The 22,861-nt window shown below is 40.7% G+C and overlaps 1 protein-coding gene across 2 annotated transcripts in view; it reads left to right on the top strand.

Annotated features, from left to right (window-relative positions):
- The first annotated feature begins 204 nt into the window (after positions 1-204).
- The window catches only part of OTUD7B (OTU deubiquitinase 7B), a 71,583-nt gene continuing 48,926 nt past the window's right edge, over positions 205-22,861 (top strand). The window contains exon 1 of one of the 2 annotated variants that reach the window (XM_050749868.1): positions 205-555. The gene's annotated coding sequence lies outside the window, so the exon portion shown is untranslated. Of the gene's footprint in view, positions 556-18,127; positions 18,873-22,861 lie in introns of those variants that run through there. The other variant, XM_050749878.1, reaches the window with a different exon arrangement.

Genomic DNA, 22,861 nt, shown 5'->3' with positions numbered 1-22,861 from the left:
CCAACTGATTCTACCCCAGAGTCCTAAGAGTCCACTCTGTACTCCTCTAGCTCCGGTTCAAGAATGCTCCAGACCAGGCGCTTTAGGGACGCGGGTCAGGAAAACACGGGGTCACGCGCGGGGCAAGCACCAAACTGGCCGCAGCCTGGGGAGCGGCGCTAAAGGCGGGGCTGCGACGGGGCGGAGCGGGAGGAGGCCTGGGGGCGGCCTGGGTGTCACCACCAACCCGCTCCGGCCGGAAACTGGCGCCTGTTTCCGGCCGGACAGCCGAAAGCCACCGATCCTGAACCAGCCGCCGGAGTCGGAGTGGCGACCGGGGTGTGGAGCGGGCAAAAAGCCGCTGGGGGAGGCCAGTCCCGATCAGTGCCTTCTGGCTCCAGCTCCAGATCCTGTGCGGAGCAACAGCTGCGGTCGCCGTCTCCACCACCGCCTCCGCCTCCATCGCCGTCGGGGGAGGGGCCGGCCGGACCCCGGGGTCACTGCCGAGGAATGAGGAGAGGCGGTCGGGCCCCGCGCTCCGCCCCGGCCTAGGGCCTTGCCCCGGGAGCCGCGAGGGTAACGGAGCCCCCAGACCTGACACCGTTCCCCGTCTGCTCCCGCCCCTCCCGGCTTCTCAGACTCGCAAACTCTGCTCCTCAGATCGCCACTGTCCCCTTTCTCCTTTCTGATTCTGTTTCACCCGAAGCCATCTCCCCTCGGCACTCCTTTCTCGCCCTGACTGCTCCTTGCTTCGTCCCAACCTTTCCTCCTTCCTTTCACCTGCGTCCTGCGTTCCTACCCCGCGCTCTCCAGCTCCCGGCCTCCCTTCCTGAGCTGTGCTGGGCAGTTTGGACGGTCCCCCCTTGTCAGCTAGACTTTCGGGAGGGATGGTGGAGTTTTAAGGTGATTAAGATGTAGTCTATTACCCCCACAGTAGGATAAAGTTCATTTAAAGTCTCAATATGAAACTAAAATGAAAAGCAAACAAGCTAATTCTCCCTATTGATAGCCTCCCTAAGGTGCATACAGTAATGGAGGAAAGGCGAGAAAAAGGTGTGTATGTGTGAGAGAGAGACGGAGGTTGACGGATTCTAGGGCAATCTTAAGTAAGAACTTTAGGAAAAAGAAAAGTTGCTATGAGCCGATGGAAACTTTAGAAGCTGATGATGAGTAAGTAAGCCGGGGGCTGCGTGATCTCACTCTTCTCATAATTACTAGGTTAACGGTGTGGCTCCAGTCGGGATGGAATGGGATTTGTTTACTGGGCCGGCGTATTTTTAGCTTGTCGGCTCACAAGGTCCAGCGCTCAGAGTCTCTCTCTCCCTCCTCGTGGTAGTCTTTCTGTCTAACCTAGGTGGCTTCTCTGGGCACAATACAGCTGTAAAAATTTGAAAGTAGAAACTGACTGGTGGAATTTTATGGAAGAAGTTCCCCACAAACTTTTCAGGCAGCTTTTCATGAATGCAAAGCCAAGAATTAGCAGGACGTTGCCTTTTATTTTCCTTATCTTTTTATACGTACTACGTAACTCTTTACTTAGAAATTCACAGGCTGCTAATTTTTCAGTCTTTGGCCTCTAGTACTGTATATTTAGGAGATTTTTGAGGAGGCTGGATCCCTTTGTCTTTCAGAATCTATTTCAAAGGTGGAAAAGGACAGAGTAGAGAAAGAGGTGGCGGTAAGACTGGCTCCAAAGAGTTGCTAACCCCTAAATATTTAAAAAACAGTTTCTGTGCTATGTAACTTCTGAAAACATTTGGAAAATTTTCTTCCTCCTAAATGAGATTGCATTCCTGATGGGGAGAAGACTTCAGGGACAGAAGCTGGGTGGCTAGGGAGAATCGGAGGTAGTTAAGTATTTGCCGTGTATAACTTACAAATACATTATGCGCAAACAATGAATTAATTATACTCTTTGTCTTCATTGTTTTTCAAGTAGTTCTTTTAACGTTTAGTAACCAACTTGCTGTGCTAGTCTACTGGTATTTTGAAGGCTGAACAAAACTGTAAAATAAATGAACTTGATGTTGCTCCTCTGCAGGCTGAATACCGGACCGTTCTAATTTCCGCTATTGACCCAGCTTGCCTCAGAGCACCTCCTTGACAAAGTGGCCAGTTACTATGTACTTAGAGATTGCAAATGAATGCAAGTATTAGCTCACAATAGGCATAATTAAGAAGGTAAATATGCTGAGAACATATATTCCAAAACCAAAATAGATTTTTTCGATTTTACCCCCATTTTTGATTATCAGCACCTTTCTGCCAATAATTATACGTTAACATGCATAATTTAGAATTGAACAGGTATCTGCTTTGGACATTACACTTTCAAGATAGAAGGAAAGATGGAAGGAAGATAGTTTCCAAACTAATTTTTTATTGTCGTTGCCTTATTTGACTTATTCCTTGCCTTTAATACCGAAGACTCCCTCAGAAAAAAAAATGTAAAACTTTGCCAAAGCAAGAGCTTGCTATCTACTGACTTGTATAAGGCAGGGTAACTGGTAATGAATGCTAATCCTTAGGTGGCCTTTAGTGGCCTTATGTTGCCAGCAACTTGGAAAATTTCCTAAAGCTTTGTTTAATCTTTCTTTTGAGACCCCTATTTAAAAAAAGATTTAATTTGGAGATGAAAATCTAATTTTTAAAAACCACATACACCTTTCCCAGAATCTGCTGATGATCAATAATTGTTTTGATCTGTGTGAGTTGATTGGTGCCAATATTAGTGATAGTATCTGGGTAAATTCTATTTATATCTGCATTTGGCAACTCTCCTAAGTTGAACTGCATACTTTATTCCAGGGCATGGGGATCAAAGGGGTTGAAGGAGCCTAGGAATGAGTGGAGAGCTGCCTGGTAGTCCACCACTATTTCTAGTTCTCAGAAGGCTTTATTTGCAATTTTGAGATTCAATGTATGTAACCAAAATAAGTATTCTGATTGTTATGAGGGCACTAAGTGCCACTTGTCAAAGTTTTGGAGCTCTTGAATATCTTAAGCATGCTAAAGACACTGGCCATTATAGTGCATGTGTGTGTGTGTGTGTGCGTGTGTGTGTGTATGTGTGTATGAGTAGCCCTCTCCTTACCCTAAACACTCATCCCACCAAAGGGAAAATCCTTAAACAGCGCTTTGAAATGTGACCTCAGCAGTGTCTTTCCTATGGAAACTTAGGAGCTGTGGAATAGCAGACTATGGAATCTTTTTTGTAGCCTCTGATAAATTCAGGTAATTAAAAATTTGTGTAACTGGAAGACAGATACAGGGCAGTTTTTCTCATGAATGCCTGAATTCAGTTGACTTCTTAATATAATAGAAGGGAGTTGTTTGTTTGTTTTTAAATAAGCCATCCTTGCTGAGTAACGATTGAACACTGCTGTGGATAAAGCAGTCTCCATGCTCCAGTGACAGGCTTTAGGGAGGTATAAAAGATGTAAAGACATGTGTCCTTGCTCTTGGGGTTGAGGGTGGATGGGAAAGGTGGTATATAAATGGGAAGGCAGACTATTATAAGCTTTAACATTTAGGAAACAACATACAGACAAAAGCAAATTTAACGTGCTGATAAGTATGTAAGGGCTGAGAAGACTTGAAGTAACAAAGAAAGAATCAGTGAAATAAATTAGGGGAGATTTCTGAGTCAATAAATTTTGAAATGGACTTGGGAGGCTATGGATGAGTCATAAAGAGGTATGGGCTATTGAGTTACATGGGTCTTCGTTCAGACCTTGGGTCTAGTTTTTACCATGTGACCTTGGACAAGTTAACTTCTCTTCCTTATCTGTAAAATGTGAGCATTCAAGTAAATGAAATAGTTATTGGGTTGGGAATAAAAGAAAAGAAAGGATCTTCCAAACAGAAAGTATAGAATGTACAGTGCGCAATGATGGTATGAATGACTAAGTTGTGAGTGGGGGGAATATATGAGAGTGACTGTAGAGAATGTGGGTTGGGCAAGTCATGGGTAGAGCAGGCAAGAGGGTGGAGGGGACTCAGAAGCCAGACTCTGTTGGGTGTTGATAGAAGGGTCAATAGAATCATTGTAGGTCCTTGAACAAAGGACGGATTTAATGAGAAATATTGAGCTCTTTGGTTTAGGGACTCAGGGACAAGGAGTCAGGCAGGCATCCATACATTGTGACTCTTATTTTCTTTACCATCCTGGCCTGAAGGGATACAGCCAGGAGGCCTAAGATTCCTTGTAGAAGTTGTTGTGTTTACACACCTTACTATGCTGAGCCTGCTTGTGCCTGTCTCATAGTGCACCATCCTGTGGGGAAGTCTCAAGACTATGGCCGGATTCTCCTCAAGAGCTTATAGTAAGAACAGCATTATGTTTCAAGTGCATTTAACTCTCAGTTATCTCTGCTAATGTAGGGAGCACTGTTGTAGGTAATTCAGAACTTAATAAAGACATTTCTTGGTTATTTTCAACTGTGTTTTTTTAGGATTATATCTTATCCCTTTATTTCCTCTAAGACATAGTTTTAGATAAGAAGAATTACTAAACTGTTATTTGTAGTGACCCACTATGAGTTTAATTCTTTGCTAGGTGCTATGGAGGACTAGGAAAAATGACAACTTTGTGCTCTTGAAAATACATTTTTTTTTTGAGTCAGAGTCTCACTCAGTTGCCCAGGCTGGAGTGCAGTGGCGCGATCTCAGCTCACTGCAAGCTCCACCTCCCGGGTTCACGCCATTTTCCTGCCTCAGCCTCCCAAGTAGCTGGGACTACAGGCGCCTGCCGCCACGCCCGGCTAATTTTTTTGCATTTTTAGTAGAGACGGGGTTTCACCATTTTAGCCAGGATGGTCTCGGTCTCCTGACCTCGTGATCCACCTGCCTCGGCCTCCCAAAGTGCTGGGATTACAGGCGTGAGCCACCGCGCCCGGCCAATACATTATTTTTTAAACCAGATTTATTTTCATTTTTTGGGGATATACTGATATTGAAATAAATTTGCATTTCTAAGCTTGTATTACCTGATGGCCAGGAGAGTACACTGATGATGATGAACAGTCAATCTTGTATTAAAGGTTTGGCCTTAGAACTCCATAAAATGAATAATCCATTTGTGGATAATTAAGACTAGACTATACTGAATATGTTGATAGACCAATTTCTTTTCAAAATCTGTATGGATTCAATGTGGCCTCCTAGGCCGTCTGTCTTATGTCTGAGAATGACTGGCAGGTGATGCTTGTGTTCCAGCCAGAACAAGCCTTCACTCACAGTATCTGGACGAATGCCACTGCATTATGTTGTGTTGTTGAAGATTAAACCGGCTTTCTCAAAGGACTTGTGCTTTGTAGAGGCTCTTCCAGATATCAGTTGAAAATCTGTCAGACTTTTCCTCCTGTAGGAAAGTTGTTTGAAAAATATGTCCAATTAAAAAAAAAAAAAAAAAAAGAATGGGCTGAAGTGTCCACATTTAAGAAGTAAACAAAATCACATGCCATTCTTTCATCCTTTTTTTTTCCTCCAGTTGACTTGCTTTCCTCTATCCCTGCCATCCTCCCCCACCTCTTTATAATCATTAGCAAACTGTGATGTCACTAGCACAGGATTATTATTTACTTCTTGAATCAGGAGATTGTAGTATTTCTGAGCTAGAAATCAGGTGGAAAAGTCAGGAATCTTATTTTATACAACTAGATAGGGATTATTTTCGACTGTTTTTTTTTTTTTAGGATTATACTTTATCCCTTTATTTCCTCTAAGAGTCAGCTTTAGATAAGAAAACTACTAAACTGTTATTTGTAGTGACCTGCTACGTGTTTAATTCTTCGCTAGGTGCTACGGAGGATTAGGAAAAATGACAACTTTGTGTCCTTGAAGAGTTTACAGTCCAGCTGGGAGTAAGGAGAATAAGAAGGAATGAATACTTGCTGAGCCTCTTAATATGCCAGACAAAATTTTAAAATGTAAAACTATATTGTTAGTTGCATAGTACAGACCTAATACCATAGGTATTTGGGGAGAAGAATACTCAGGTAGTTATGTCACAAATGAATTATAACTCATTTCAGATCTTAATAAATAGGCCAGACATGGTGGCTCATGCCTGTAATCCTAGCTACTCAGGAGGCTGAGGCAGGAGAATCACTTGAATCCAGGAAGTGGAGGTTGCAATGAGCTGAGATGGCACCACTGCGCTCCAGCCTGGGTGACAGAGCAAGACTCTGTCTCGAAAATAAATAAACAAAAGATAAATAAAAGTGTATTAGGTACAAGGGATGAAGATGAAGAGGATAACAAAACATTTCATATTGGAGCTGAAAGGGATCAAGCAAAAGCCTGGAAACAGGACTATACCTGAGATGTTCTTGGGGCAGTGAGGAGACTAACTTGAGTGGCAGTGAGCAGTAGTGAAATGAAGGTGGGTAGGTTGGTTTGGAGCTATGTTTATAGAGGGTGTTAAAAAGCCAGGCATATATATATATGTATATATATAAAATTATTATTTTTTTGAGACAGGGTCTTGCTCTGTCGTCCAGCTCAGACTGGAGTGCAGTGACTCAGTCTTGGCTCACTGTAGTCTCCGCCTCCTGGGTTCAAGCGATTCTCGTGCCTCAGCTTCCCGAGTAGCTGGAACTACAGGCGTGCACCACCGTGCCCAGCTAATTTTTGTATTTTTAGTAGAGACAGGATTTCACCATGTTGGCCAGGCTGGTCTCAAACTCCTGACCTCAAGTGATCCACCCACCTCAGCCTCCCAAAGTGCTGGGATGACAGGCATGAGCCACCATGCCCTGTCAACTTTATATTTTAAATGATAGAAGATTTTTGAATAGAATAGCGGTATGATGATACTAATACACAGGCTGGCTTGGAGGGAATGGAGATTGACACTGGGGGTGTGTGAAATGATGAGGCCCGAGTTAGAGTTGTGGAGGGTAGGCTAAGGAGAGGAAAGAGTGAAAAAGAGACTGTGAAGGAAAAATGGAAATTAATGAGGACTGGATGTGGGAGATGAAGAAGGGTAATGAGTCAACTATGACTGTGACACATTATGGCTGGGTGTCTGAGACATTGACTGAAATAAAAAAGTTAGGAAGCTTTCCTCATTTTAGGGAAATATGATGAGTATAATTTGGGATGTGTTGGATTTAAAGTGGCAATGAAATGTCCAAATGAAGGCCATCCTGGGTGTGAGCTGGGGTAGAGATGGGGGTAGGTTTGGGAATGCAGTTTTGCAATTCATGGCCTAGATGTGTTAGCTGTAGCCAAGATAATTAATAAGCTCTCTGAGGACTAGAGTTTAGGGAAAGAGCAGAAGGGCAAAGAAAATGGTACTGATAAACTTAAACACATCTAAACCTAAACACGTCTCCTATCTTGTAAACACTGTCCTAGGCACTGAGATGGAGGTAAGGCAGACAAGGAACCCACGAGGAGCGTATGGGTCTAGTGGGAGGAGACAGATATGTAAATATATAGATGGAATGAAGTGTGATAGATGCTGTGATAGAAGTATGTAGCAGGGAGAGTGGGAGCCCAAGGGTCAGTTCTCTCTTGGGCACACAGAGGTTGGAAAGAGCCTCACCGAGGAGTTAGCATTTGAGTTGAGCCTTGAAAGATTAATTAAGGATATACTCTACAGATGACAAGAATTACATTCCAGTCTCAGAAAATACCATGAACAAAAGCTTAAAGGAATGAAAGCCAGACTTTTTCAGGTAACTGTTACTTAATAATTATGACTGGAGGATGGGATGGAGGGCAGGCTGAAGAGGTAGGCAGTGCTGGATCATACAGAGCTTTATCTTGCATTGCAGTATATGATGAACCATTTAATAAGTTTCACATCCTAGAAAGATCATGTCATTGGTGTGTAGGGTGGATTGGAGATGGAGAAAGCAAAAGTCCTTTCAGTAACTTTATTATGCTGAACACATTTATTGAGAGTGATCATATTTACAGAATCCTGGAATCAGACAACTGGAGGGACCGCTATGCTTTCTTAGTTTTCCTCATTCACTTTCAAATAGAATACCTGAGGTTTACGCAGGATCACAGAAGTGGGTCTGTGATAGCTTGGTCTAGAATTCAGTCTTCAATATGTACTAGGTGATTAATAAAGGTGAGTTCACCTCTCTGTTCTCTCCCAAGTCCCATTTCAGTGTTTGTGTCATTCTGCCACATTGCATTGTACTAGAAGATAGAAGGACTCAATGTCATTCCATTCTACTGTCTTTTTTTAACCAGTCCAGACTGAATAGAGGTATTTTCTTAGGTCTGACTGAGAAAGATGTGCCCTGAGAGTACCATTGGGAAGAGGGGCAGTTCAGTGCCCTGGACTGGGCTGAATAAGGTGTTAGGATTTTTTTGCTGTAGTGATTCAGATGTAAGAGAATGTCAAGGTATTTGTTCTGTTGAGTGTCTTTATCTCTGCCACTAAGCTCCCTTTAAGTTGTTTTCTTTTAAACTTAGTTTTAATTTGTGCCACTGAAACTTGTTAAATAAGCTATGATAAATGGGCACTGATTAAAAGTATATTTATCTTAAAAAAAAGAATATTTATCTAAACAAAGTTGAGAAAAGTTCAGGGAAGAAACCCAAACAGACACAATTTTGAGCCTACAACCCAAATTTGATGGACATTAACATTTTGTCTTATTTGTTTTATATTTCTTTCTTTAAAATATTAAATACCCAGATTCTGCATCTTCCCTGTATTTTTATTTTCATTGGATTTTTATGGAGGGAAATTGTTTGGTTTTCAAGTGTGGTTTTAAAGTGCTAAGCAAGAGTTTGGATTTTGTGTTTTAGTCACTTTTGCTGGAGGAGAACAGAACAGGGTAGAGGGCATCATCTAAGTCCTTAGGTACCCCTGGGAGAAGTTGGCACTTAAGGACGTGTGGAAGGATGGATACCTTCCATTGATAGGCCTTCCTCAAAACTTGTCTGAGTTGTGATTTTTAAATTATTTTCTCTGGGCTCTGTCAGCATCTTCCCCAGGGAAGGGCCTTGGTTTGGAAGCTGTCCACTTTAGCAGAGCTGCCAAGTCTTAATTCTTTCTCAAGTGGGCAAGGGTACATTTTGTTTTTGTTTGTATTTGGGAGAGGGAAGGGGTGGATAGAGAGGAGGCACAGAATAGCTACTCACAGTGAGTACTTATCTGAATTCCTGTGTAACTGGAAGTTTCCTTGACTGTTTTAGGGGAGATAACTTGGTTACACTGGCATTTAAATTATGTGGGAAGGTGGTTTTTCACTCCCCTCCGCTATCTGATTTGAGATGGCAATAAACCTTCTTATCCATTGTTGTCAGTCCCCACTCTACCCTGTTCGAAGCTCCGCTTGTGCACGCTGTTTGAGGGATGTGAAGGCTCCTCTTCACTCTAAAACTGAACAAGTCAGATATCTCCTTATAGTTTCGGGAAGCCATTCTGCTCCTTACTGTTTTTGTGTTGACTCCTCTATTCTTCCAATCACCTGGCCCTTTATTAATTTTACAATTTTACATAATGAGATATTTCAAACATTTAGAAAAGTTCAGGGGAAAAACTCAAACAATTTTGAGTCTGCAACCCAAATTTGATGGACATTAACATTTTGTCATAGTTGTTTTAGATGTCTTACTCTCTTTAAAATATTAAATGTTATAGATATAGCTGAAGTTCCACCCTGCATCCTTTCTTCCCTCCTCTTTCTCAGGAAATGACTACTGGCCTGAATTGATGTGTTCATTCCTTCATGTTTTATACTTTCCCCCCCACATCTTTATTTATTTATTTATTTTTGAGGTGGAATCTTGCTCTGTCACCCAGGCTGGAGTGCAGTGGCGCAATCTCTGCTCACTGCAACCTCTGCCTCCCGGGTTCAAGTGATTCTCTTGCCTCAGCCTCCCAAGCAGCTGGGATTACAGGTGCATGCCACAATGCCCAGGTAATTTTTGTATTTTTAGTAGAGACGGAGTGTCACCCTATTGACCAGGCTGGTCTTGAACTCCTGACCTCAAGTCATCTGCCCACCTTGGCCTCCCAAAGTGCTGGGATTGCAGGCATGAGCCACCACGCCCGACCCCACATATGTATTCATAGGCAACATATAGTTTTGTTTTGAAATCTTACATAAATAGAATCATGTATGTATCCTTTTGCAACTTTTTTTTCTCAAGATTGCTTTTCAGATATGTCTACAGGTAGATCTAGTTCATTCAGTCACCTAAGTTTTAAACCTGTTTTCTCCATTGCCCTCCTCACTTGTCCTGTTTTTTTGTTTGTTTGTTTTTTGTTTTCTTTTTTTTAAGACAGGGTCTTGCTCCATCACCCAGGCTGGAGTGTGGTAGCGCCATCTTTGCCCACTGCAACATCCACCTCCCAGGTTCAAGTGATTGTCCTGCCTCAGCCTCCCGAGAAGCTGAGACTACAGATGCGCGCTACCACACCTGGCTACTTTTTGTATTTTTTCGTAGAGACAGGGTTTCCTAATGTTGGCCAGGCTGGTCTCAAACTCCTGACCTCAAGTGATCTGGCCGCCTCGGTCTCCCAAAGTGTTAGGATTACAGGTGTGAGCCACTGTGCCCAGTTCCCACTTGCCCTGTTTTTTTTTTTTTTTTTTTTTTTTTTAATTAAAAAAAACTTACCCATTCATAAAGTCCCAGTGTAAACTATCTCTTCCACAAAAACGTTCCTGATTTTCTTTTTTCTCCAGCAGGATATAATCTTTCCTACAACTGAATCTTCCTATCATTTTGTTGGTACTTGTCATGTGGTAGCTGTGTATTTTTGTATTTTGGTTTATTTGTGCCCCTGGCATGCCTCTTCTACTATACCGTAAGCTCTTTGAGAGCAGATAAGTAGTCTCTTTTTCTTTGTATCCCTTATGAGGCATGCTGTAGAAACTTACACATAGTAGGCATTTAGACACTGTTCGTGACTAAATAGATTATGAACAACAACAAAAGGCCATCTTTTATGTTGGTGAACTATTAATTTGACTATTGGGGTGGACCCCATGAAAAATAAAGCTTATAAACAAACACTTGGCACTGAAAATTACATAAAAATGCCCATAAATGGTAAAAGTAGTCAAGACTAACTTCCTGCAGGGGTGAGAACAAACATTTCTTGGAAAATGAAATGGAAATTAATAGGTGATAGCATCCCAATTGGGAAACTCCTGGGAATTGATCCTGTTGGCTTTTGAGGCAGTGTATTCATGTGGCCAGACTCATTTCACTAGCTATCAGATTCTGCTTTTGTCATCAAGGTCTTGACACCTTCACAGGAGATGGAGATGGGCCTTAAGAAAAGGCAGCCTGTCTATTCACTTAATAAAGACTGCTGAGGACCAACATGTGTATCCAATTATTGGATACACCCATTCACACATATCTATGTACATGTACTTTTCACCGCACTCCTTTTTTTAATGATGAGGCCAGGTTGTGTATCAGCATATTTTGAAGCTTTTAATTCTGTAACATATAGTCCCAATATAACATTGTTTTGGCCTTATGGAAGCTCCTCGCACCCCCAAGTAGGAAATTAATATTAAGTTAAACTATGTGAAATTGCCATTTTGTAGGTTAAAAGCAGTCAACTCTTGACAATTTTGATTGGTTAAACCAACACGTTGTGATTTCCTTTTGGCATTCAGAAAGGCAATATAATGGACCTTTTTGAAGTAGATAATCCCAAATCCATTTTTTTTTTTTTTTTTTTTTTTGAGCTAAGGTCTTGCTATGTCACCCAGTTTGGAATAGAGTGGCACGATTGCAGCTCACTGCAGCCTTGAGCTCCTTGGCTCAGGTGATTCTCTCACCTCAGCCTCTCAAGAAGCTGGGATCCACAGGTGTGTGACACCATACCTAGCTAATTGTTTACATTTTTTGTAGAGAGGGGTTTTGCTTTGTTGCCCAGGCTGATCTCGAATTCCTGGGTTCAAGCAGTCTTCCTGCTGCCTCCCAAAGTGTTGGGATTACAGGTGTGAGCCACTGTGCTCGGCCCATTTATACGTCTAAAATGCATTTCTGAACTTTAATTTGCAGGGGATTTTCTTTTGTAGTTATCTTTAGCTCAAATTTTTAATAAGTGCTTTTTGTTTCTGAGCACACATTTAGTATATTTGAGAAGGTGGAGGGGGAACGTATGAGAGTTGTAGGCCACAACAGGCTCTAGGAAATAAGCCTGAGATGAACATTTTTGCTGTAAATATCTCCATGTTATTGAGTTGTCTTTAATGAGGTTATAGTTCCTATGAGTAAATGACTTATTCCCCCCCCCTTACCTGCTACCCCCATGTCTCCTCTCTAGTCTTGGTAAGGAGATCTGGTTGGGGGCGAAAACCACAGAAAAAGATGATTGCCCATGTCTCTTTGATGTTATTTGGGGTCTTAAAAGGAAAGAGGGCAAGAGCCCTAGTTCCTAGCACCAGATTGTTGACCTTGTGGCTCCCAGAGCTGTTCTTAGGGTTGGGGGTGGGCACGGGAGGAGAATGCATAAGACAGGGGAAAGAGCAAAGAAGCAGAGTAGGTAGGAGTTAGCAGATGTTATAAAATAGGATTGAGGAACAGGAGCAGAAAGAAGGGGATAGGTATAAACATTTAAAGGGCTTCTGTTTCCTCTCATTCTTCAAAATCTGGCTTAGAATTCTTTATAAGCCTTTTATCTTAACTATATCAAAGTTGCATCCAGGCTACACTCTACAGATACCTACTTAGAGAATATTATAGATAGAATGCAGCTTTGAAAGTACCAGTGCTGTGTTCTAAAATAGTTCTTTGAAAAGTCAGGGTCATTTTAAATGAGTTGGTCTACTAGTGACTTTTGAATCATTAATAGCTAACATCAAAAGAAAAGGAGCGAATTCCTCTGAGGCTTTAGTGTTAATAAATATTGATATTTATATAAAGGTAGTCGCATGTGAAGAATTAAGGCATGACAATGGGAAAATACAATGACACTAACTAACAAAAATGTAGTTTATTTATTTATTAGAGACAGGGTCTCACTATGTTGCCCAGGCTGGTCTTGACCTCCTGGGCTCAAGCCATCCTCCCACCTCAGCCTCCTGAGTAGCTGGGACTGTAGGTGTGTGCCTTTTTTTTTTTTTTTTTTTTTTTTTTTTTTTTTTTTTTTTTTTTTTTTTTTTTTTTTTTTTTTTTTTTTTTTACCATGCCTAGCTCCAACAAAAATATATTTTAGAAACTTACCTTCTCTTATGCGCTCCATTGTGAGCATCTGGTTTTGCCTCCCTTGAACTGGTAGCTCACCTGGCTAGGTATGAAACCATCCATTTCCTGAAAATGTCTATCAGTTCTAAGGGACAGGATTCTCTGACATGAACAATACTTGGTCCCTGTTGTTTACTGACCATGGATAGAGACTTTCCATACCCCTTCTTAGAACTCTGAAAATATAATTTGAGAGTTAGACTTAAGAGTTTCTGTGTCCTAGCTTCTTTGCTTGCCTGAAATAAATTCCTGGCTATTTGGCACCAGGTGTCTGGTCATTTTAACAACTTTAAGTTCCTTCTTTCTCACGTCTTTGTAATTTTGTATAATATACTAGTTCATTATGAAAACTGAGATTTAAATCATCTGTGCGAATTTCCCTTGATGTTTGCTGCCTGATTGAAACTACAAATTCCACCGAACACTTGCTGTGCACTAGAATCTGGGCACGATGCACTAAGGAGATGCCAAGGAAGTGTCACCCAGTAAATAAATAAGCAGGAGGAGAACTGGCCCCTTGGGAATTTATATTCTGGGTTACATAGGACATGGTTACATGTAGATAAATGCATATAAAGAAAAAAATGTGAGAAACAAATATAGGCTATGTAGAAGTATATATAATATCATATAGCATTTTAGAACTGAAAAGAGATTTACATATTTTCATTTTCTAGGTGAGGAAAACGAGACCCAGAAAATTTAAATGACTTGTCTAAGGTAGTAGTTACTATCAACAGTGTATTGGATGTCTGTTCTCTGAAAAGTGAGGCCTCCAGTATATTATAGAAACAGTCAAAGTCATTAAGAACTCACTAATTATCTGTGAACACTGAACATTTGCATAAATAGATGAATAGTAATACAAAGTCCTAGGTACTAAGTACCAAGTGAGGAGTACAGTTACATAGCTTTATAGAAGTTTAAAGGGAATAGATAGGGAAAAATTTTACCTTTATGGTAATCTAGACCTTAGAGGAGAGAGAAATATAGTGGGGAAACATTCAAGGTGAAGGACCAGTGAGCCGAGCTCACCTTGTTTTGGGGGCAGGAAAAGCAGTTTGTAGCACAGTGTTTTACCTAGGAGGGCAATAAGATCAGTAAAGTTAGAGTTAGATAAATTGGAGCGAGACTTAAATCTCAGCCAAAGGAATTTGGTTTTTATACTTATAGTGAAAAATATCTGAGTAGGGAATTGTATTGTATGAATTAGTATTTTAGGACAACTGATTTAGCCTTGTGGTATAAAATAGAGGATACCAGTTAGAGGACTGTTATAATAGTCCAGGAAAAAGACTGTCTACAAGGGTAATGGTAATACAGAAAGAGGGAGAGATTTGAGTAATTTGAAGAGAGATAAATAGAATTTGGTAATTGATTATTGTGAAAAAGGTTATATAAGAATGATCACACATTTTCAGTCTGGGTAATAGCAATAGGGAGAACTGGGTTTGGTGGGTTTCTGATGCCTCTCCAAAGTGGGATACCTTGGTAGACAGCTTTGAAAGGTACTGAGTCTGGCTCAGCATTCTCAGTGGATACTGAATTCAGGGTTTAAGTTACTGGTTTATGTTTGCATGCCTAGTAAGTAGTAGGACTTGGTGTGTATAGTTTGTTCTTTTGATGGTTGTTTAGTGCTCTTTCTAGTAGAGGACATTGCTTGAGAGGAGATGGATCAAGTGGTTAAAAACACAGAACGATGCCTGGAAAACGAAATGGGAAGTTGAAGACCACATTATGGTGAGGTTTAACCACAAACTGTTTCAGTTCCTTGTGGGTTTTCCTTATATTTAGACACAAAATGTGTGTACTTATGTCTATCAGGCTCTTAATGCAACAGTGGCCTGGGTTTCTTAGAGCTATCTTCTGAGATTCAATTCTTCATATTCAAGGGGAAATATTTCTTCAGATTTTGGATTTAACTGCATATTCTCTCTGACTCCCAATTTGAAGATACAATTAGTGTCCCCCCGCCCACTGTCCCTGCAAGAAGGTAGGCTTGCTTGAGTTGAAAGCTGTGGGTGAAGTAGCCTCAAAGGCCCATTAGTCTTTTTTTTAGTAAAAGGAAGAGAGCTTTAGACTAAAATCTTTCAGGCTTATTTACCCTGTCAGCAGTTAAAAACAATTTACTGACATAGATCCTATTACCTGAAAGGGAGAGTAAATACTATTAATCAATTGAGTATTTTTGCTAATAGGAGATTTTTTTACGGGGTTGAATAGCCTTAGATCTTTTGTATTTGCTTTTAAAATACATAGTCAGGCATATTTAAGATGTGACTCGTTCCTACCCCTTTTCTTGTTTTCTTCTTTTGCCAGACTTTTGTTTATGTGATAACAGATACTTGAGGATTGAAAATACAATTTTCTGAATCAGCTAACACTTGTTATGCACCTACCATAAGGAACTGACACTGTTACTTAATTTCGTCTGCCAAGACTAAATATTCTCGGATTTTTTGACTAGGAACTCAGCTGCTTCCTGGAACTCAGCTCCTTGCTCTCACAGTCTTAAGCATTTTAAAATGTTTTCTACTAGGTAATGCTCACAAAAAATCCTTGTGCCTGTTCTTAAGCTGCTAACTCCAGAGTAAGCACCACTCATCCTAGGTATGGCCCATGGTGATAGTAGTAAACATCTAATGCTTGGCTTCTTCCACGCTTATCCCATCTTATTCTTTGCCACAGCTCGTCTGTCATAACATTTGACCTGGCTGGAGAATAAAGGGAAGAAAACTTTACTATGTAGTAGTGAGATCCTAGCCTGAGTTATACTAAACACTTTATATAACACCTCATTTATACTCATAACAATTCCATAAAATAAATACTCTTATGCCACCTTACAGATTAATTCATTCAAAGTATGTATTAGTGTGATTTAGGCACTGTTTAAGGTCCTGAGGATACTATAGTGAATGTCAGATGAAGTATCTGCTAAGCAATAGAGACGTTAAATAATTTACCCAAGGTCACAAGTCAAGAAAGTAACAGGTAGGATTTAGATACAGCTCTAACGGATTCCAAAAGGAATGTCTGCAACCATTGTTACGTCATGCCACTGTTTACATACGTTGGATGTTCTCTGTGAATATATAAAGGCATAAAAATAGGTGGAACCCCAGTTTTTTGTGTGTGTGTTTTTGTTAAAAATGTTCTTGATGAATCTGAGAAAGAAATGTGTCTTGGTGCTGAAAAGCATACCTGCACAATAATGCTTCTCCTCTCTTCCTCTCGCCTCTCCCTTCTCCCTCTCCACTCACTTGTACCTGGGTATAAACTGGACAGTGTGACCTGCTTTGGCATTTGAATGTGTTTGTGCTTTGAGAACTAGAAGAATGTTGTTTGCTTGTTTTTTTTGGCTTCCTGAAAGTTCGTGCCTACTTGCAGGTTCTTTCTTGTAGCACGGTGGTGAGTAATGTGTTGTTAACACTGTAATGTGGTCATGCGAGCTGGAATTTTTTTTGTTTTCCCTCAATTCTCTCTGATGAGTATGCAGGTAGGGACTCTTGAGTCAAACTTGCCTGCTCAATTCATTCAAATAGAAAAAGCTTTCTGTATTCAGAGGACTAGAAAAGAGTTTCGAGGTTGGGAACAATACCAAGATCCAATGTCTTTTGCACAGCTGAAATTCAGTTTTGTTAGCGTTCTATGTTTATTCTTTAACTTGTGCTATCTAAGAGAGAACTTGTTTTAGATTATGGCCACTATTATCATGTGCCATACCTGGGATGAATGGTCTTTACTCTGGAGTTAGCATCTTCAGAACAGGTGCAAGGATTTATTTTGAGCATTACCTAGTAGAAAGCTTAAAAAAAAAATGCTTAAGACTTAGAGCGAGTAGCTGAGCTCCAGTAGGAGTTGAGTTCCAGTTGAGTTCTAAGGATTAATTAGGTGGGATCAAGGTTGCCACTGTTTTTTCTTTCTTTCTTTCTTTTTTTCTTTTTCTTTTTTTTCTTTTTTTGAGGTGGAGGTTTGCTTTGTGACCCAGGCTGGAGTGCAGTGGCACGATCTTGGCTCACTGCAACCCCTGCCTCCCAGGTTCAAGTGATTCTCCTGCCTCAGCCTCCCAAGTAGTTGGGATTACAGGCACATACCACCATGCCCGGCTAATTTTTGTATTTTTAGTAGGGACAGGGTTTCATCACTTTGGCCAGGCTGGTCTCTAACTCCTGACCTCAATTGATGCACCTGCTTCAGCCTCCCAAAGTGCTGGGATTACAGGTATGAGCCACCGCGCCTGGCCAAGGTTGCCAGTATTAGAACTGTTTGGTATTGGAAAGCTAATCACTTTAGTACTGGGGATCCAGGAGTATCTGGGCATGGTTCATGAGGTTAGCGAGATAATTTATGTGGATGTATCTAACCCACAAGTAATGCATGGTACTTTAATTAGGTGCACAATAAACGTTAAATCTTCCTTGAAAGCTAAATATTGTCAGTTTTTCTAGAGCAGCTTCTTCATTATTAGTATTCCTTCTGTAGAAGAATATTTATTAAGTGTTTAAGTGTGGGTAAAGCATTTGGGAAAGAGATTGAGGTAAACAAAGATTTATAGTGTCAAATTCTTGCTGAGACTGTAATCTTAACATTTATACATTGAATCAGTTAGACCTAGCAATTAAGGGGACAATTTATGGGGAAATTTTTTCTGTGATTTTTGCATTGCTAGAGTCAGTCCAATGCTTTTTTGATAGAAATAACTTCTTGAATTGAAAATGCTTGCTCTGCAGTTCCAGTTAAATTGGGTTTGATTAGCCAGGCATGGTGGCATTCACCTGTAGTCCTAGCTACTCAGGAGGCTAAGGCAAGAGGATTGCCTGAGCCCAGTAGTTTGAGGTTACAGTGAGCTATGATCGTGCCACTGTGCTCCAGCCTGGTTAATAGAGCAAGACTCTTGCTCTTATAAAAAAAAAAAGAAAAAAAATTTTTTTTTGAGATGAAGTCTCGCTCTGTCGCCGGGCTGGAGTGCAGTGGCGTGATCTCAGCTCACTGCAACCTCCGCTTCCCGGGTTCAAGCGATTCTTCTGCCTCAGCCTCCCGATTAAATGGGACCACAGGCGCATGCCACCACGCCCACCTACTTTTTGTATTTTTAGTAGAGATGGGGTTTCCACATGTTGTCCAGGATGGTCTTGATCTCTTGACCTCGTGATCTGCCCACCTCAGCCTCCTAAAGTGCTGGGATTACAGGCATGAGCCACCGTGCCCGGCTGGGTTTGGTTTTTGATGTTTGAGATAATTGCCTATGATATTTCCTTTTATCCCTTCTTCATTTTTTTCAGTAAATGAGATAATATATTTGAAAGTATTTTATGAACTGCAAAGTTAGCACTTGTTATCACCACTACCACTACCAATAATAGTGTTAAAAATAATAATGGGATAGGACTCACTCTTAGAAGGGTTGGTTTCTTGGATTAATTTCAAGAAGACTCAGAACACAGTGAGATGTTTACCCAATGGCTTGTGTACTAATTGATACCTTTTGTAGTTTTTGTGGAAAAGAGAAGGAAAAACAGAAACCTTCACTGAAAACTTGGCCTATGTAATTGTGGTCATTGTGAAGCGTTGCCTATCCTACTTGTACCCACTCAGTATGGGGCAAAGAAGTTTAACGGGATTTACACGTTTGACTGTAGAGGCTTAGAGTACATTCTGTTGGAAGCATCTGTCTGCACAGGAAGCAACTCATCCCAGTTTTGGTAAGATCAACCACATTCCTATAATACAGATATTAGATATTTTTAAATGTATCGATGTAGATCAGTATCTGCTAGTTTTCCCAGATTAGTAAGATAAAGGTAACAGTGTCTTTGACCAAAATATTTGGTTAGATATTATCATAAAAAAACCTTTACAGTCAATTTCTGATTATTACATTCTTGGAGAGAAACACATGACTTTAATAATCCAAAGGAGCAAATTGTTTAGTAAATTTGTTTAGTAAATTGAAAAAGCCTCTCACCTTTTAAAATTTCCTCTTCATCTTTTTCTGTCTCTTGGTCTGGCACTTAGTAAACCTTTCGTTAAATAAAGGCAGTTGGCTTATATCTATCTTGGGGTTTTCTCTGGAACCAGTCCATTAGATGAACTTTTGGAAAGCAGAGATGATGACTTACTGGCTGATGCATCCCCTTCACTTAGCAGCCTGCCTGGCATTAAGAGTGGGTCCTTATTAAGTGCTTTTTGAATGATTGAGTCAGGATGTTAAGGTTTTCATCAGGAGAGAATTGCAGTGACCTGGGCACTACTGTACTGATGGTGGGCCTTCCTCAGGGGAAGAGGAAATATTGTCTTCCTACAAATAAACTTGAATAAATGTGAATGTGAGGAAAGTTATTGCTTTGATGCTTTCAGGCTGTATACTTTTTTTTTTTTTTTTTTTTGAGACAGAGTCTTACTCTGTCACCCAGGCTGGAGTACAGTGGTGTGATCTCAGCTCATTGCAACCTCCACCTCCCTAGTTCAAGCGATTCTCCTGCCTCAGCCTCCCTTGTAGCTGGCATTACAGGCACGTGCCACCATACCTGGCCAAGTTTTGTATTTTTAGTAGAGATGGGGTTTCCCCATATTGGCTAGACTGGTCTTGAACCCCTGACCTCAGGTAATCCACCCGTCTCAGCCTCCAAAAAGTGTTGGGATTACAGGCATGAGCCACCATGCCCGGCCAACACTTTTGGCTAAGGAGAAGTAATACAGTATGTTAAAAGTTGGTAGTTTATTTCTCTCTTGGTTTTATGTTTTGTCCTGTTCAAAATTTAGCTATAGGCCAGCCTGGTGGCTCACGCCAGCGATGCCAGCACTTTGGGAGACCCAGGCGGGTGGATCACTTGAGGCCAGGAGTTTGAGACCAGCCTGGACAACATGGCAAAACCCCGTCTCTATGATACAAAAATTAGCCAGGTGTGGTGGTGCATGCCTATAATCCCAGCTACTTAGGAGGCATGAGAATCGCTTGAACCTGGGAGGCAGAGGTTGCAGTGAGCCGGGATTGCACTACTGCACTCCAGCCTGGGTGACAGTGAGACTCTGTCAAAAAAAAAAAAAATAATAATAAAAATAAAAAAACCTCAAAAAACAATTTAGATATAGCTGTGATTTCTGGATGGTGTGTGATAAATAGCCTCAAACTATCAGTAGAAGAGAAAAACTATCCTGATGTCACACATAATTTTGTCCTACCCTCTTGCTACAAGATAGTTGTAACATTAGAAGAATACTTACAAATTCAGTTATATCTTTAGTAGTGATGAGCAAAACATAAATGATTATTTGGTTTTGGCATGCCTTCATGATTTTCTTTTTTTGCGATGGAGTCTTGCTCTGTCGCCAGGCTAGAGTACAGTGGCGCGATCTCGGCTCACTGCAACCTCCGCCTCCTAGGTTCAAGTATTTCTCTTGCCTCAGCCTCCCAAGTAGCTGGGACTATAGGTGCACACCACCACGCCCAGCTAATTTTGTATTTTTAGTAGAGATGGGGTTTCACCATGTTGGCCAGGATGGTCTTGATCTCTTGACCTCATGATCTGCCTGCCTTGGCCTCCCAAAGTGCTAAGATTACAGGCATGAGCCACCATGCCCCACCCCATGATTTTCTTTATAGATGATTTCCTTTCCTAAATATGGCTTGCTTAAGTGATTAAATTTCCTAGGTATACATATTTTTCTTTGGTATGCATCTGCAGGAGTAAGAGATTTAGCTGGTGGCTGGGGAAAGGCAGTTTTTGTAAATAAATCCACAAAGTCGATCCCATGGAAAATTGAGGGCTAGTGGTACATGTGAAGTCAAGGAAAGATTACTGGAATGGGAGTAAGCAGATTTATATTCTGTACTCAGTTTTACTATAGTTAGCTCTTTGAATCTGGACAAGTCACTTAATCTCACTCTCCTGGTTCTCTGTGTTGTCATCTGTAACTTGAGGGTGTGGAATAAAAATAATCTCTGATGTTCTAGTTCTAAAAGCTTATGATTCTAAAGTGTCAATCAGGAAAACAGACTGACTTTCTGTACCTCACCACCAGGTTTGTTCTACATAAGACCCAAATGTGAAATATTAATTATATAAATGAAGTATATTTTCTATGTTCTCAGGTAAACTAGAACTATCAGATTGTGTTATATGCTTGTAACTAATTTTATGTGCATAAATAAATGAGACTTGGTTTCTTCTAAAAGAAAAATTATTATTACAAAAGGTACAATCAGTAGAAATGAGAGACCCAAATAGTGCCCAGGATACACTGGGTTAGAGTTTCTGCTTTTTAACACCAACCTGGAAAATGTGTGTGTGTTTGTGGAGTTGGTGGGAGGTGGGGAGGATAGTAGTGGCTAGGAGACAATGTAGAGAATATGGATAGTATTTTAAAAAACAAAATAGTAAGAGTTATTTAGGCTGTGGAGTTTGCACGTCTAAACTGATCTGGTTTTGCTATAAATCCCTAGAAAACTGATATGAAGCCGGGCGCGGTGGCTCAAGCCTGTAATCCCAGCACTTTGGGAGGCCAAGACGGGCAGATCACGAGGTCAAAAGATCGAGACCATCCCGGCTAACATGGTGAAACCCCGTCTCTACTAAAAAATAGAAAAAACTAGCTGGGCGAGGTGGCGGGCGCCTGTAGTCCCAGCTACTCGGGAGGCTGAGGCAGGAGAATGGCGTAAACCCGGGAGGCGGAGCTTGCAGTGAGCTGAGATCGCGCCACTGCACTCCAGCCTGGGCGACAGAGCGAGACTCCGTCTCAAAAAAAAAAAAAAAAAAAAAAAAACTGATATGAGCCCTGCATTCTGAGTCCGAATACATAGGCCCAACCTCTGTGCTATCTGGATATTGTTTAAGCTTTGTAAACTTTTCTTTGCTTTTTTTTTTTGTCTTGATCTCTTGACCTCATTTATGAAGTAGATTAATTTCCTATGGATAACCAAGAGTGGACAGTATAGTAATTTGAATTTTTTTCTTTCTTCTATTTCTCCCCTTGAATGGAAATTCTGTAATTTATAGTGAAATGACTAAAGAAATCAAGAAAGGGAGAGAAGATTGTCAGCTACTGAATGAATGTTTGAGAACTGATTCTAGAGCGATAGTATGTTTTGCTATTAGCCTAGTCTCTTGATTTATAGTGTTTTTTTTCTCTTGTGTCAAAAATTCAGTAATTAGAATCTTTAATAGGTCAAGTAGAACTTTTGTTTTTGCAGATTATTCTTTTAAAAGTTGAATTTGTTGAGAGCCCAAACCTTGGACTATCCTTGGCCTTAGTTGAAAGGAAGAAAAAACTCATTGTGTGTTGCAAATAGACATGCTGGTCTGGATCTAAAAAAATAAACACTGACATAATTCTTGTTTCTATTTAAGCTACTATTGTGCCAATATTATAATAACAGACTTTCTGTATGACTCTCCCTACCCCCATTTTCCCAAAGATTACTTCCCTTCTGCAAGTCTTGCAAATTATTAAATTTCCCAAGTAACTGTAATTTAAGGAACCTTTATCAGTAGCACTAAAGAGACAAATGCCAATTTCCAAGTTCTCTGTTCACTAGTCCCTGATCTTTATATTACCCTTTGGTTGTTAATGGGATTTGTCTGTTGGAGTTTTGTATCAGGCCTGCTGTTTGTAGGCTTGATACAAAACTAGAAATTCTTGAAAAAATAGTTAAATTTTTTTCTGACACACATACATACTAGTGGTAGCCCAC

Source organism: Macaca thibetana, chromosome 1 (genome assembly GCF_024542745.1).
Source record: "Macaca thibetana thibetana isolate TM-01 chromosome 1, ASM2454274v1, whole genome shotgun sequence".
Lineage (NCBI taxonomy): Eukaryota > Metazoa > Chordata > Mammalia > Primates > Cercopithecidae > Macaca > Macaca thibetana.
This window is presented reverse-complemented; position numbering and strand designations above follow the sequence as displayed.